Source organism: Apostichopus japonicus, chromosome 16 (genome assembly GCF_037975245.1).
Source record: "Apostichopus japonicus isolate 1M-3 chromosome 16, ASM3797524v1, whole genome shotgun sequence".
NCBI classification, from domain to species: domain Eukaryota; kingdom Metazoa; phylum Echinodermata; class Holothuroidea; order Aspidochirotida; family Stichopodidae; genus Apostichopus; species Apostichopus japonicus.
This window is the reverse complement of record NC_092576.1, coordinates 14,534,822-14,550,465: the sequence shown is the minus strand read 5'-3', so window position 1 is coordinate 14,550,465 and position 15,644 is coordinate 14,534,822. Positions and strand designations below refer to the sequence as shown.

The 15,644-nt window shown below is 38.9% G+C and overlaps 1 long non-coding RNA gene across 1 annotated transcript in view; it reads left to right on the top strand.

The window, feature by feature from the left end:
• LOC139983706 (uncharacterized) overlaps positions 1 to 9,811 on the top strand; it is a 50,058-nt gene extending 40,247 nt beyond the window's left edge. The window contains exon 4 of the long non-coding RNA XR_011798806.1: positions 9,794 to 9,811. This is a non-coding gene — a long non-coding RNA (uncharacterized lncRNA). The remainder of the gene's footprint in view (positions 1 to 9,793) is intronic.
• Positions 9,812 to 15,644: the final 5,833 nt, after the last annotated feature.

Genomic DNA, 15,644 nt, shown 5'->3' with positions numbered 1-15,644 from the left:
CACCGTAGTGTCCAATATTGCAAATTTCCTTCCATTGCTATGTAACGGCTCACGTTTTAACTTAATTGAGGAAAGCTGTATCAGATTCTAAGTATATATTGTTTTAAGTCATTTTTCTTCTTTATATTTCTTAAGTAAGATTTCCTTTTCCTTTAAACGTTATATAAATATATATATATATATATATATATATATATATATATATATATATATATATATATATATATATATATATATATATATATATGTATATATATATATATATAATTATAAATATATATATATATATATACATATACTCATGATATATATATATATACATATATATATATATGTATATATATATATATATATATATATATATATATATATATATATATATATATATATATATATATGTATATATATATATATATATATATGAAAACGTAATGAGAAGTAAAATCCAGAACAGTGAAAAAACTTCCAGTCCACACCGGGGTTCGAACCTGGGCCTCCCGCTTTGTACGCGGACACCCTAAACAACTAAGCCATAGACGCTGATTGTATGTCCAGAGGTTAGAAACCGATAAGAAAGGTCTTAATTTCACTGTAGGCGTTTGACACCTGTACCGGACAATACCAGATCTGTTTTTGGTGACATATTTTATAAATTATAATTTATAAAAGATAGATAGACAGACGGACGGACGGACGGACGGACGGACGGACGGACGGACGGACGGACGGACGGACGGACGGACGGACGGACGGACGGACGGACGGACGATAGATAGATAGATAGATAGATAGATAGATAGATAGATAGATAGATAGATAGATAGATAGATAGATAGATAGATAGATAGATAGATAGATAGATAGATAGATAGATAGATAGATAGATAGATAGATAGATAGATAGATAGATAGATAGATAGATAGATAGATAGATAGATAGATAGATAGATAGATAGATAGATAGATAGATAGATAGATAGATAGATAGATAGATAGATAGATAGATAGATAGATAGATAGATAGATAGATAGATAGATAGATAGATAGATAGATAGATAGATAGATAGATAGATAGATAGATAGATAGATAGATAGATAGATAGATAGATAGATAGATAGATAGATAGATAGATAGATAGATAGATAGATAGATAGATAGATAGATAGATAGATAGATAGATAGATAGATAGATAGATAGATAGATAGATAGATAGATAGATAGATAGATAGATAGATAGATAGATAGATAGATAGATAGATAGATAGATAGATAGATAGATAGATAGATAGATAGATGGATAGGCCATATCTCCCTTTACCTAATGTTTCATCCAAATCCATTCTCTTAAATGTTTTTACAGATATATACACAAACTGCGTATTTCGTTTAACGTCCAATTGTTTTGTTAGGTGTTTTTTAGTTCAAGTGTTAAGTAATACGGAGTTGCTGCATATCATAGTAGTAAGTATCACTTATCTTGTCACTATACAACAGCCTACATTCATCCCGATGATATATTTAAACTGAAGGTGTAAATATACCGATAAAGGTCAAATCCTTCCTTTACTTTTATGGAACAAATTGTCCTGTTATCAGCAATTGAACTTGGGGCAAAAATACTATAAAAAAGCTTCAAAAAAGAAACAATCTGCATTGGGACAGTGCATTAAGCGACACGTTGTTTTACACGAAATGTCTATGCATACAAAATAACAGTTGTTTGATTTCGAAGTAAGTGAAAGATAAACTGTTTAATTATACAATAACCACAACGTTATCGTAATGGGTCCCCTCCCTCTATTAAGGAAACTGATGCATCAGAGATTAATTAATAATCTATAAGATAATATTTGGTTTCGTTCGCGTATACAAAGGAACGAACGTAGATGTGTTTGCACTATTTTAAGTGAAAGATGATAACTCATTCTCAGTCTACAACTCCGATCACACATGTGGTTAATTTGTCAATTGTCTTCGAGCAATCGGACGGTGCAGAGGGAGCCATATAGCCACCTTAGCCTCCAAATCAAATCAAATATTTAAAATACGCGAGCCAAATGCTTTGTTTAACTTCCTTTATTTAACTGTGCGTGTTTTATAAAACTGTAAAGGGAGAGAAAAAGAACTTATGGTGCAAATCTTAACGTGCCTATTATCATTTATAGTCAGGCACGTCTCAGCGTACTCTCCTTTCCATGAAAAAAAAAATTATGTTTTGCTGACGCTCATATATATAAAATGCAATAACCTTAGCGATGTTAGGAGGTCCCATTTTTGGCGTCGGTCGATTGAGTCGTGTTAGAATTTCAAATACTGTCCACTTTTTGAACTGAACTTATTCTGACTGGCTTTTGACGAATATCCAACTTAGGCCCATTCTCGTCTTCATATTCCGAAGAATACTACATTCGTTATTCGTCATACAGTAACATAACTCGTCTAAGGTCCATGCGTTTTGGCATAACGACGAATATTACCATTTGGAACAAACCGAAAATAACGACCTTGTCATACTGATTTTAGATCGACATAACTCCCTTTTGAAAACACCCAGGACTATTGAAAGATATCATATTTATTATGCCCTCTTCATCTTTTAAGTTATTTATGCAAAATTTCATACACAATAGCTTACATCGTGAAAACCGATTGGCCAGTGGGTCAACAATGTAATACCAGAATAGCAACCTAGTGTAATGAATGCAGCACATTTGATGGGTGTACCTGTTGCGCGAGAAACTTTAGACCCTAACGTTACGTTATTTCTCTACTGCATCGATGTAACAGTGTCAGTATACATTTAGTTAGAGCAATCTATATGAGAAAACCATTGATGTCAGTCAGGACCATGTGTGTAATTTGTTTACATTGTAAAGGTGACAGAAGAAAAGTAGAATAAAAGTATCTCATCTCCCCACCGCCCCCCCCCTTTCTTTCCCATCCCAAGTGGCACTATGACATCAAATACTGGCAAAATGGCGGCTCCCTGCAAAGACTTTTAAAGAACCAGGTTATCTCCCGTACAGCAGCATAATGGCTATAGATATTTTAAGGGATGAGTTCATCACACTGATCTCCGTTATTTAAGTTTATCATGATGGTTTGGGATTCCTTCTTTCCTAAGATTAGGTGGGATAATACTACTAAGAAAAGTCTTAAATTATAATTAAGCCAGGTCTTTGTTTTGTAGCCTTAGCGGCCACCTTTAAAATGTCGATGAAATTAATTCTGCAATTTTAAAGTAAATTAACATCAATAATGACGAAGTTTCTAAAATTTCCATCAATTCATATTTCATTTATTTATTAATTTATTTCATACTTTTAAAGTTCAAAATTTTCAGTAAAAAAGATCATTTTTTAATAACGAAATACTGAAGTCACTGAAAAATCACAATGTAACATTTTTAGAGTGTGTTTTCTCAAAACTCACTCTTTGCACATTCAACGGGACGAGTGCGCTAATTATCGTCATATATCGATCAATCTAATATATATATATATATATATATATATATATATATATATATATATATATATATATATATATGTATATGTATATATATATATATATATATATATATATATATATATATATATATATATATATATATATATATATATATATATATATATATATATATATATATATATATATATATATGAGATATGGTCAACCACGCTATGAGTCTGTCGAAAGCTTGTCCCTACCGATAATCGATCAGTCTGAGCAGTTTCGTCGTGTGATATGACATTCATTAGTGTTCGTGATGTATGTACTTGTAACGAAACGATGCATACAGACAAACGTCACATTTTCTATTTCAGTAAGCTAACAGAAATGTTATTCATATTTACTATGGAGGTCAAACGTACTCATACTCTTGTCAGTGAGATAGACATAGACATTCCAGACATATCGTAGATAAGATCTTCAAGAATTTACTTTTACCCGGCCTGTCGTTTGCTAATTATTGTTATAAATATTACGAAAATTCTAGTGAACAGTACGCAAATGTATAACATGAATGTGCTGCACAACCTTAACAGTCAAAAATTCTTCAACATTGTTTCAGAAAGACAAAACATGGCACCATTTATTTCTATCTGAGCGCCCTCCATTTAAACACCGTCTCCTCGAAGGCATAATATTTCAGCCCACCCTCTCCCCGATATACGAAAATAAATGGTTGCACTCTGGTAACGTTCATGCGGCACCGTATGTTGTAATATAATACAACTGCCGAAGACGAACATATTATGTAAGGTTACCGTGTAGAGTATAATTGGTCTTTACTTAGTTTAATTATTTCTCTTTAAGATGAAATCAGTTGAGATATACGTATATCACTGATAACTGATAACTTCATCTGGACTATGGATAACTAGCCAGTGGTTTTAACGCTATGGCGATAGTCAACGTTGTCTAGTTATGAAGTTAAAACTTACACAGACGTGATTTCAGAGATGAACACACACACGCAAAATAAATACCGTGTGGGTCAAGATGACAACTATGAAAAAGGTCACAGTCTTCGCGTTTATCATTATGGCTGGTCCATTAGTGAAGGGTTTTAGCCACTGATCTACACTAACTGGATAGGCTGCGCGTACGGTGATTGCATAGCGAGCCGTGAAGTCACCGGAAGTTGTTCAGCGGCCATGTTGGGATATTCAAAACATCACCGCGCATATGACAACGACACGTCCATATATTACTATATGTATGTACTAGGGCATTACTTACATGTATGTCACTGTGGGAACCAACCTGTAAAAAGCTGACGAATATGAAGATTTTAACTGAAATTGTGGAGAACTGCTAAATAAATTGCTGTTGCAGCAAAGATATAACTGTGCATATGAACTATAAATAGTTGTCTGTCGGCATTTACTTTAAAAAAAAAAAAAACGGAATACATGTACAAAAATAATGACCTGTAGATGGGTTCTGGGACAAAATACCCCTCAAGCCAAAATCCCCCCATGACAAAATTCCCCCGGACAAGATCCCGCCCCCCAGACAATATCCCCCTGACCCATACAAAACCTGCCTGCAACAACCAGGGATGGCCCAGGTGTGACAGTCAAGGCATGGGTCATTGCACTGGTTAGGGTACCAGTCAGGGGACTGGTCAGGGTACCAGTGAGGGTACTGGCGAGCATAACTGTGAGGGCTCCTGTTAGGGTACCTGTGAGGGTACCGGTCAAGGTACTGTTCATGTGACCGGTCAAGGTACTTGTTAAAGTACTGGTCATTGTACCAGTACTAGTAAGGGTATGTGTCAGGGTACGTGTCAGGGTACGTGTCAGGGTGCCTTTCAGGATACCAGTTGGGATACCGGTCGGGGTACCGGTCAAGGTACGGGTTGAGCTACCGGCCGGGGTACAGGCCGGGGTACGGGCCTGGGTACTGGTCAGGGAGCCATTGAGAATACCAGTGGGGTACCACTGAGAGTACCAGTGGGGGTACTTGGGGGTACCGGTGGGTGTAACTGTCAGGGTAACTGTCAGGCTAATTATTAGGGTACCGGTTGGGGAATGGTCGGGGTTCTGGTCGGGGTTCTGGTCCGGGAACCACTGAGAGTACCAGTGGGGGTACCACTGAGAGTACCAGTGGGGGTACCGGTGGGGGTACCGGTGGGGGTAACTGTCAGGGTAACTGTCAGGCTAACTATTAGGGTACCGGTTGGGGAATGGTCGGGGTACGGGCCGGGTACTGGTCAGGGAGCCATTGAGAGTACCAGTGGGGGTACCGGTGGGGGTAACTGTCAGGCTAACTATTAGGGTACCGGTTGGGGTATGGTCGGGGTTCTGGTCGGGGTACCGGTCCGGGAACCACTGAGAGTACCAGTGGGGGTACCGGTGGGGGAACTGGTGGAGGTACAGGATGACGGTACCAGATGACGGTACCGGATGACGGTACCGGGGACCGGGGATGCCGGGAAGACCAGGGGGACCGGGGACACAGGGGGAACCGGGGACCGGGATGACGCATTTTTGGATAAGAATTGATGGGATTTTTTATAGCATGGGGGGATTTTGTCCTGGGGGGATTTTGTCCTGGGGGGATTTTGTCCAGGGGGATTTTGGCTCGGGGGATTTTGTGCTGGGGGGTTTGTCCGGGGGGATTTTGTCCGGGGGGATTTTGTCCTGTCACCCTGTAGATGATTGTGTTAATTCCATATCCCCAAACTGGACACTACCGTTTTTCTGAAAAGAAATTCCACATCTGGACACACTGCCTTAAGACCCCGGCCTCATGCAAAAACCCTATGCGACAAGTTTTTCCTGAGAACACATGGAATTTTTCCCTCCTAAATTTTTTATTTATCATGGAACTCGCATTTTTAGTTTCTAGATGGAAATTAACTCAATTTTGGTAACCCTGCGAGCCACCTCAAAATTTAATATTTGCCCTCCCCTATACTAGATACCGATACATGCAGTTTGTTGCATGGATGGTGTAGCCTCGTCCAGTTATGAAATTCTTTCCCCCAATTTAAAGTGAATTTAGAAGAAAAATAATTTTTCTTGAAATTAAAAGGCCCTAACCATGGAGCAGTGGCGGAGGTTTCTTGTCAGAAGTGGGGGGGTTGCAGGCCATTGATGAAATAAAAAGTCATAACTGCTGGCTCACTATCTAAGTGGAGCGCCACCATAAGTTGGCGCGAAGTGCACAAGAATTTTTTTTTTCAAATATTGCCTCCCAGATTGCAGTAAATGGCACTGCCCAGGCCTTGAAAAGCTGCATTTCACCAGGGGCGTATGCAGGATTTTCTAACCCGGCGGGGCGCGTATTACTATCTAAGCGGAGCGCCACCATTGGTTGGCGCGCAGCGTACAAGCAAATTTCTGGTTTTGGTACCCCCAGATCACCGGAAATGGCACTTCTCGGGCTTGAAACTGACCAACCATATGTACACTTTTGCCTGAGAACCAAGTTTTTTCCAAATACTTTTTTTCTCATCTATAACCTTTTTGAAGATTGTCACCAGTCACACATCATGTTCGACTTCATCACATATCCTGTGGATTATTGCTTTTGTAGGTGATTCTTCATCGCGGCCCACAATATCCGTCAGCCCCACTGTTCAGAATTTGAAAATTCACAATTCTCATGAATAAATTCACTTCAAAACATGCCCATAATGTTGCACAAAATATCATCTATGGACAACCGATATAGAAAAACCTCCTTCAAACCCTAACAGACGGGTCAAAATTGCACGAGTATGATGAAGAATGTTGGTTAGGGAACTTTCGAAAATTCAGACGGCTACTAACAAATTTCGTTGAAGGAAATAAAAATATACCAGATATTTCCGAAACCGAACACTACACACATCGACATTTTTGAGCATGGGCGCAGATCAGTCTTGGATAATGGTGGGGACGCGTGTCTGTTCTATGACACAGAGCGGAGCGCGACCATGGGTTCGCGCGTAGCGTACGATTTTTTGGGGCAAATATACCTCCCAGATCGCCGGAAATAACACTTCCCAGACCTAATGATGCTCCTAAACCTCCTTAAGTTTTAGATCTCATGGCTTAGAAATTTAGTTTGGAGAAATACATGGGCGTCTGCAGAAAGAAAATCAGGGGACAAATAATCCAAGTAGACTTTTGTATATACGATGGGTCTGGGGTCCTCTCACAGAAAACAAATATAGACTGCCGCAAATGCGATTTCCGTCCTATATTTAACAACTGTGGATAAAATACAATAAAATGAGAACTGCTGCATGTCATTTGCACAATGCTGGATCAAACTGCGGCAAAGTTCAATACAGGGGAACTTGAAATGCAGCTGTTGGTCAAGACAAATTGTTGGGGACACGGTATATCATGTCTCCACTACTGAAAAAGTTGGTGGGGACGCGTCCCGCTGTCCTCACCAGGATCTGCGCCCATGGTTTGGAGGCTGTTTATCGTGGAATGCCATTTTCATGCTCACTGATATATGATGTGATATCTGCTGTTTGCTTTACAAATTCGAATAATTTTGTCACTGTTCCTCTTTCTCTTCCCGTTTTCTTGCCGTATTTTCTACTCCATCCTTTTCTCCTTTTCTCTCTTTTTTCTTTTTCTTTTCCTTGCTTCACCTCGTTGAAGTTGGCAAGTGTGTACAGTTCCAAAGCTATTCAACAGCAACAAAACATCATTTTGTGTATGTCTGTTGTGGGGTGAATTAAGCGCTATGAGCTACAAGTTCCAATGCGCAAGGTGGGGGAAAGGGGCTAGAAATAATGTGTGGGTCAATTCTAACTCGGTTTTCGGTCGTTAATTGTTGATGTAGCCTACCAGGTAAAAGGTTGAAATGACTTTAACAATTTCAAATTTAATAATTTGATTTATTTTGCCATTTGGAGCACATAACATAGGCTATAACAGAACATTACTGGCAAAAACTAGGGGGGGGTTGATTGTGTGGGCCAACCCCCCCTCTTCAAAAAGTGGGGGGTTAACCCCCCCCCCCCCCAACCCCCCTGTTTCTCCGCCACTGCCATGGAGGAAGGGATGCCCCTCAAGTTCCTAGTCCGACGTATCCCATAGACTTTGTATCGCATTGCAGTTGCAGCGTCTGTCTCTGTGCAGACGACCCATTCCATATCTTTTCCTGCACGGAAAATAGGCATATTAACCATTTTAGTCTGGCATAACACATATTTCTCAGGGCCTCAAATGTTCAACTTCACTTCCTTGATCAATAAGGATTGTTTCTGCGATATTCACTTCCCTTCCTTGGCCTCTCTTCGCATCACCTTCTCGGCCACCGACTGACATAGCAACGTACAGTATGCACTGTATGTGCGCGCGGTGATGTTTTGAATATCCCAACATGGCCGCTGGGTCACTTTCGGCTGCTTCACACACGGAGCCGCGCGGCCTATCCAGTTAGTGTAGATCAGTGGTTTTAGCTTTGCAGACAATATTCGTTGATTGCCAATTACCGAATAAATATCTGATAGTCGAAATCATCTGTCGAATACACTAAGACCCTCGTAGGATATTTTGTTGAAATTATTAACCAGCTTCCGACAGGTAACACATTAACTACACAATAGTCAAGATACTTGTATATATGTATTTTAGATCCTAGGGCAAGCAGGAACTCGCGAAGAAGCCATCATTGGCTTATCAAAGCCGCAAGCTGACCGAAGTCAGTCTCTTACATTCATATTTAACGTCCATGATTATGAATTGTCAATTGTCAACAATTCTGTAATTGGACAACATACATTAATCTTGGAGTGACTCGAACTCGGGACCTTATTATTGAAAGGCACCGGCGTTAACCACTAAACAAACACTCCTAGCTAACACATAACTACATCAAGTTGAGATTAAGGCTTCCAGTTTGTTAATAATATGCTACATGGGAATGACTGTAAAATATCTAATGGCTGCTTTCCAACCACGCCCAAAGTATACTGGGTTCGATGTCTTATCGGTTCTAGTTCACAACGTGTGCTGTGTCGGCAGATCATAACGCTATCATGTGTTGATGATACTAAAAGTATACACATGTTCGTTCGTAATTATTGAAGGTGACGACTATATAATTTCTTTAACATATTTATATTTGAATTTTCAAGTCAGCTAACTGTTGAAAGCATCTTAACTTGCAGTTCGTTCGGCAAATTTAATTGAAATCTATGATTGGAACGAATTAACTTTAAGTCAAACACCCAGCGATTAGCAAGCAAGTTCATCAGGCGTGTTTGCAGCTTGTGAGCGCGTTCACGCGGTTGTGTTACTTTAACTAAGAGGTGATTTAACTGTTACAGATCATGCACAACAGAACCGATATGACAGCGCCCTCTATGAAACGCTGTAGAGCTCTGATAGTTCGGTCGACAAAACTGTTCATATTAATCAAATCAATTCCATTAACGTAATCGCCTAGTGCCCTCCCTATAGATAAATTATTTACGATGGGTTTTTTAAGTTTCTCATTTGCGATATTATCATAATTTGTGTAAAATATTGGTCAAAAAACGCAAACAAATGCTTTACGAATAAATCTTCTTCTTTTCTAAAGCTATAAAAGTAAGAGGACACGAGGTTCGATTTTTGCAAAACCTTTTCCAATGGCAAAGACGAAAAACTCAACCGTGCCCAAACATAACCCCATTATGTCCATATAGCAGTGGCGGTGGCCACACGGGCATTTGGGCAATGCCCGGTGGGCCAATGACCCGGTGGGCCGGTGGGCTGGGGAGCCTGGTAAAACTTAGAGCCCATTTTCACAGTAGTTATAATAAAATACAGACGGGCTGTGTAGAAATATATTTTTAACTGTGGGAATCAGTTAGTCTGTTAGTTTGTAACAAAAAAAAACGTGCTATTGGCAACCCGTCCATGCTAATGAATTTTATTTAGGTTCTTTTTTTTTTCATTTTTTTTCTCACAAAATGCTTGAAAACCTAAATAAAATCCAGTCTATAACATATATTTTTGTCTATTTTTTTATTACGTTTTGAACTTATATCAGTTTAATCAAGTGTTGCTTCGGGACAATTATTTTTGGGTCTTTTTATTGAGAAATATAGCACCATTTTTCATCTAAGCATCCCTTAACTTCAAAAATATATAAATGCGGAGACCCCTCGCCCAGGACGGCGATCACTATGTAAGAAACATATCAATGAATACTGGACCGGTCTAGGTGAAAAATGCCCGGGCCGGTTTTAAGACCCAGTCCGCCCCTGCCATATAGCATACGAAACCTTTATAATGTACTCCCATTTGGGGGTGGGGGCGGGAAGGGGATAAGCTGTTTTTGGTGGGTGGGATGGGCAGTCGTATTATTGTAGATGTTTAGAGCTACCATCACAACATGTCATGTGTGGGTTGCTTCTTCAAATCAAATTTAACCAGCAGTCACTCTGAGAGAATCAGAATACTTAAAATAATATAAGCGCTGCAATAGACCATGGAAATAGAAGAATGACGTCATGCGTCACTTATCAAACTGGTGGCGCTTTGCTTGTACGGCAAGAAAGTACCGGCACGTAATACAAACACTTCGCCTTTGACATAACTAAAGTGATAAAGTTAACACAAATAACTCAAAATGGTGATATCGTGTGCCGCATTCGGGTGCCAAATTCGTCACAAATGTGGCAGTAGACTGTATGTAGTTGCACAGATAATTCTTAGGAAGCAATTACATAGGAATCTAATAACTTCACTAGTGTCGTCTGCTCAGCTGCTATGTTGTTATTTATTCTCTGGACCCTGGATATAGTTAGCCTTGGCCCCTAGACAGGCTGCGGTTGTCCTCTCGGATGCGATATGACTAAATCCGAATGACGACAATTACCACCACCTCATTTTACTTAAACCTGTATCCCTTAAGATAGATCCACGTGCCAGAATAACACAGGATGGCGGTTATGATGTCCTGAGCTTATCACTAACAATTAAATACTAGGAAAATAGGCATCCGCTTTGCAATCATAACACTTGGGTAATACGCCCTTAATGACAGTTATTTCAAAGCCAATTTATACGCTTTAACACACCAGTAGGATCACTGTGGTCGAGTGGTACGGACTTCGGTTCGTGACACGAAGATCCGTGGTTCGATTCCTACCTTCGCCTGATGAGTCCCAAAAGGACGAAACCGGTCGTGAAGTGGAATTTTTCTGGTGTGTTTATTGATTTATATATATCTGTCATACCACTTGCCACATATTCATTTCTTATATATATATATATATATATATATATATATATATATATATATATTTATATATATATATATATATATATATCGATATATTTATATATATATATATATATATATATCGATATATTTATATATATATATATATATCGATATATTTATATATATGTATATATCGATATATTTATATATATATATATATATATATATAGATAAATATGTATCATCATCATCATCATCACCATCATCATCATCATCATCATCATCATCATCATCATCATCATCATCATCATCATCATCATCATCATCATCATCATCATCATCATCATCATCATCATCATCATCATCATCATCATCATCATCATCATCATAAACTCACTGCAAGTTATCAATATTAAAATCAAAGCGTGTGTATTAGCGATTTGTATAGAGCCAATGTACTCTTTAGACTCGTTAGAGGTCAAAACTAAAGGAGGAGAATGAACCAAAGCGTGACGCAAGAATTATTCAGACAACCATAAGCGTGTGATCGTGAACCGCGAAGGTCCAACGTTACATGAAAACATAACATCCATCACAAAAGCTCAAGCATTCGAAGCATTTCCGTTTTACAGGAATGACTTTGCATCACACTGAGTCTGCACCCGTCTGAACATTTCTATATATAGCCTACTATAATCGCGTGCCGGTTATACACCTTCTACGTGAACGACGGAGAAGGGGGAGCTGAGGTGTGGATTTATCCGTCACTTTTTGTTTTGCCATGTCTAAACATGTTTAACAATAATAATAACCCAGGCAGATGTAATCATTGAAAATTCGAGTCAATGTTACAAGTATGACTGCATAGCACATTGGTATACCGACGTAAAAGCAATGCCCTGTTCATTTCTACGAGGAAATTGCCAGCTAGCTAACCGTCAAATTATCATTTTGTGTTTTGTCATAGGCCTATCAAAGTCCGTGGAAAGTTTGGCATTTTCTTAAAACTTCTATAAGGTCGAAAGTTTGAGGAAAACACCGAAATCATTCAACAGTTTATTTGGAACTTTCTTTATACCCTCATACACTCTCCAACTTTATTGAGTACCACCTAATTATACCATTATCCTGAGGTTTTAAGAACGTTGATAGTTTGAGTTTAAAATAGTCTGTTGAACTATTCAAACGTTACAATTTCAAGGAATAAATCGAAATATTTGGGAGATATCAGGATTGAACTTTGTGTCATCAGTGTGTCACTTTGTCAGGTCATGATGACAAAGTGTTGCCAGAAGGTGCAAACATGGCTATTCTCTTAGCTATTCTTCTTCCTTTTTGTTCTTTTCCTATTTCCTTTATTTTTCATTTTCAAGCTGAATTTACACACTTGACACTGAAAACATTGAAAGCATAACTAATTAGATACATGCTCAGAGGTTCAACATGTTCGATTCACCATTATTTTGGGAAGCCCAACTTTATAACGGAAAATAGGTACTGCAATAAATATTAAGTCTATAAATATCAATGCAAATTAGAATCGGTCTGTAATATTTTGATTTGTTCAAGCTATCGCCGTTGTCTGTCAAAGAACTTTTAAGTTGACATTTCCCTGCAGGGTGGAACAAACATGTTGTTACCTTTTGGGGGTATGTCGTTCATCTGTATAACATAGACACCTGTTAATGGTTGGGTGTGCTTCTGTTACGTTAACTAAGACTCTTCTAAGAAGATTATGGTACCGCTTGGAACCACATCGTGACCGGGTTTGCGTTACTTTACCAAACAAACGTAATACAAAAACATAACTGGATCCATCCACCAACAAGTAACGAATCGTCAGCGAATAAAATTTATATTATTCTATTTTTCTCATTTGGAACCCATGAAATGGGTTTTCCTATATAATCGTCTCTGGTCATACCGAGGGGATACCATGACACGGTGATTTTTCAGGGACCTTAAGTTTCCTCGAAGTGGTTGAGTTTGATTTCCCAGATTGCGAAAAATATATGCTAACAAAGTTTATTGTACAGCAAATGATAATAATGGATGCAAACGAGCCTCACATACCTACCTCAATTAAGAGGATATTAATGTCCATGTGCTTAATGTCTTTTCGTCGTTATATAGTCATCAATTGAATGCTTGATACATATAACCGGAAGCCGATTAAAACGCTAAACTTTTATTGTGAATTCTTGACTGCTCTCATAGCGTAAACATGTTGTCGTACAGGTTTCAGTAATATGAAAGCAAATGCACCACTTGAATGACATTATTCTCTCTCTATTGTTATAAACTTGTTTAGAATAAGGAAGATGTGGTTCGTCAATGAGAATCGATAAAGGTACATTAGTGTGTTACGTGTTGGGCGTAACGGGGACTACTTGGTATTCCAGCCATGGCAGTTATCTTCATCTGTTCATTGTTCATCAGAATGTAGTCCATTGACTTGTAAAACAAATAGAATAAAGAACAAAGAATCGGATAACATTCTTCCGAGATCAAACTAGTTTTATCCTGAGACGTGTACAACGAACAGATAGACCGAAGAGTTAAAGACATCACCGAAGATCATGTGTAGTATCTGTTTGCTTTCGAGTGGAATGGTTATAAACACCTGGCGATGATCACACAGTCATGGTCTCGATGCAAGGGGACTGGGGTTGAGAGCGAATCAGACGTTCGGTAGTTTGGTTTTCGTGCCCTGGTTCTTTCCTGGGTGACTTTTCTTAAAAAGTATCCCCTGTAATCAATCATGGGAGAATGATCGACAGATAGATTTTTCTGTAACTTGATAACTCACTTAAATAATTAAAAAATGAATAAGACAACTTTGAGTCCAATAATGTTTCTGTAGCTATTCCAGTATTTTGCAAGATATGTTTCGTCAAAAAAAAATTATTTCTGGAATATTCGTTTAGGCTAGCTTGATGGTTACGTCGGCTCCTCACTGTATAGTTCATGTTATTCCGTTGTTTTTGAGGTCAACCAGAATATGTTCTGTAATGTTCATATAAACAACAGAGCACCCTTGGTCATTTCAATAAAATGTATATATATATATATATATATATATATATATATATATATATATATATATATATATATATATATATATATATATATATATATATATATATATATATGTATATATATATATATTGTAACGCCGCCAACGTCTGGTAGTGTAAAACCTGTCTCGAAACCAACTGGAGGAGAGTAGGGGAGGTAGATGGGGGACGGGTACAGATTAACTCTAAATCAGGAGGCAGACACCAGAGTTGTAAGATTAATAAAAGTATAATTTCTCATCTCGTTCTACATCTACAGCGTATAATACAATATTTACATTTGCCCAATATAACGCACTGGGGTCGGGCACAACCCAATGATAAACATGGCTAAGTTAGACTGGGCTGCGCAAGGGTCGGGCAGTCTAGACGTCTGCAATCCACCGGTGTCGGGCAGCACAGGCTTCGGGCATTCCGCTTGACTCGGGCAGCGCAGGTGTCGGGCAATCCGCTGGACTCGGGCAGCGCAGGGGTCGGGCAATCCGCTGGACTCGGGCAGCGCAGGGGTCGGGCAATCCGCTGGACTCGGGCAGCGCAGGGGTCGGGCAATCCGCTGGACTCGGGCAGCGCAGGGGTCGGGCAATCCGCTGGACTCGGGCAGCGCAGAGATGCGGGCACTCTAAAATGCTTAAACACAATTGTTTGGACTTAGCAAATATCAAAGGCTTTACCACGAGCCGCCGGAAGGAAAGTTCCTTGTCTTGCACTCGACCGACTCTCCGACCCTCTGACTCACTCATTTACGAAAGAACCCTGCATTAAATACCCCGGAAATAACCCCCGTTTACACACGTCCGTACATAAACTGTAAAAAAAAGGCTTAGACCAATCAGGGACTACTTGTATATATAACTACGGTGAGTTGCGACCAATGGGATCGCCTCACAC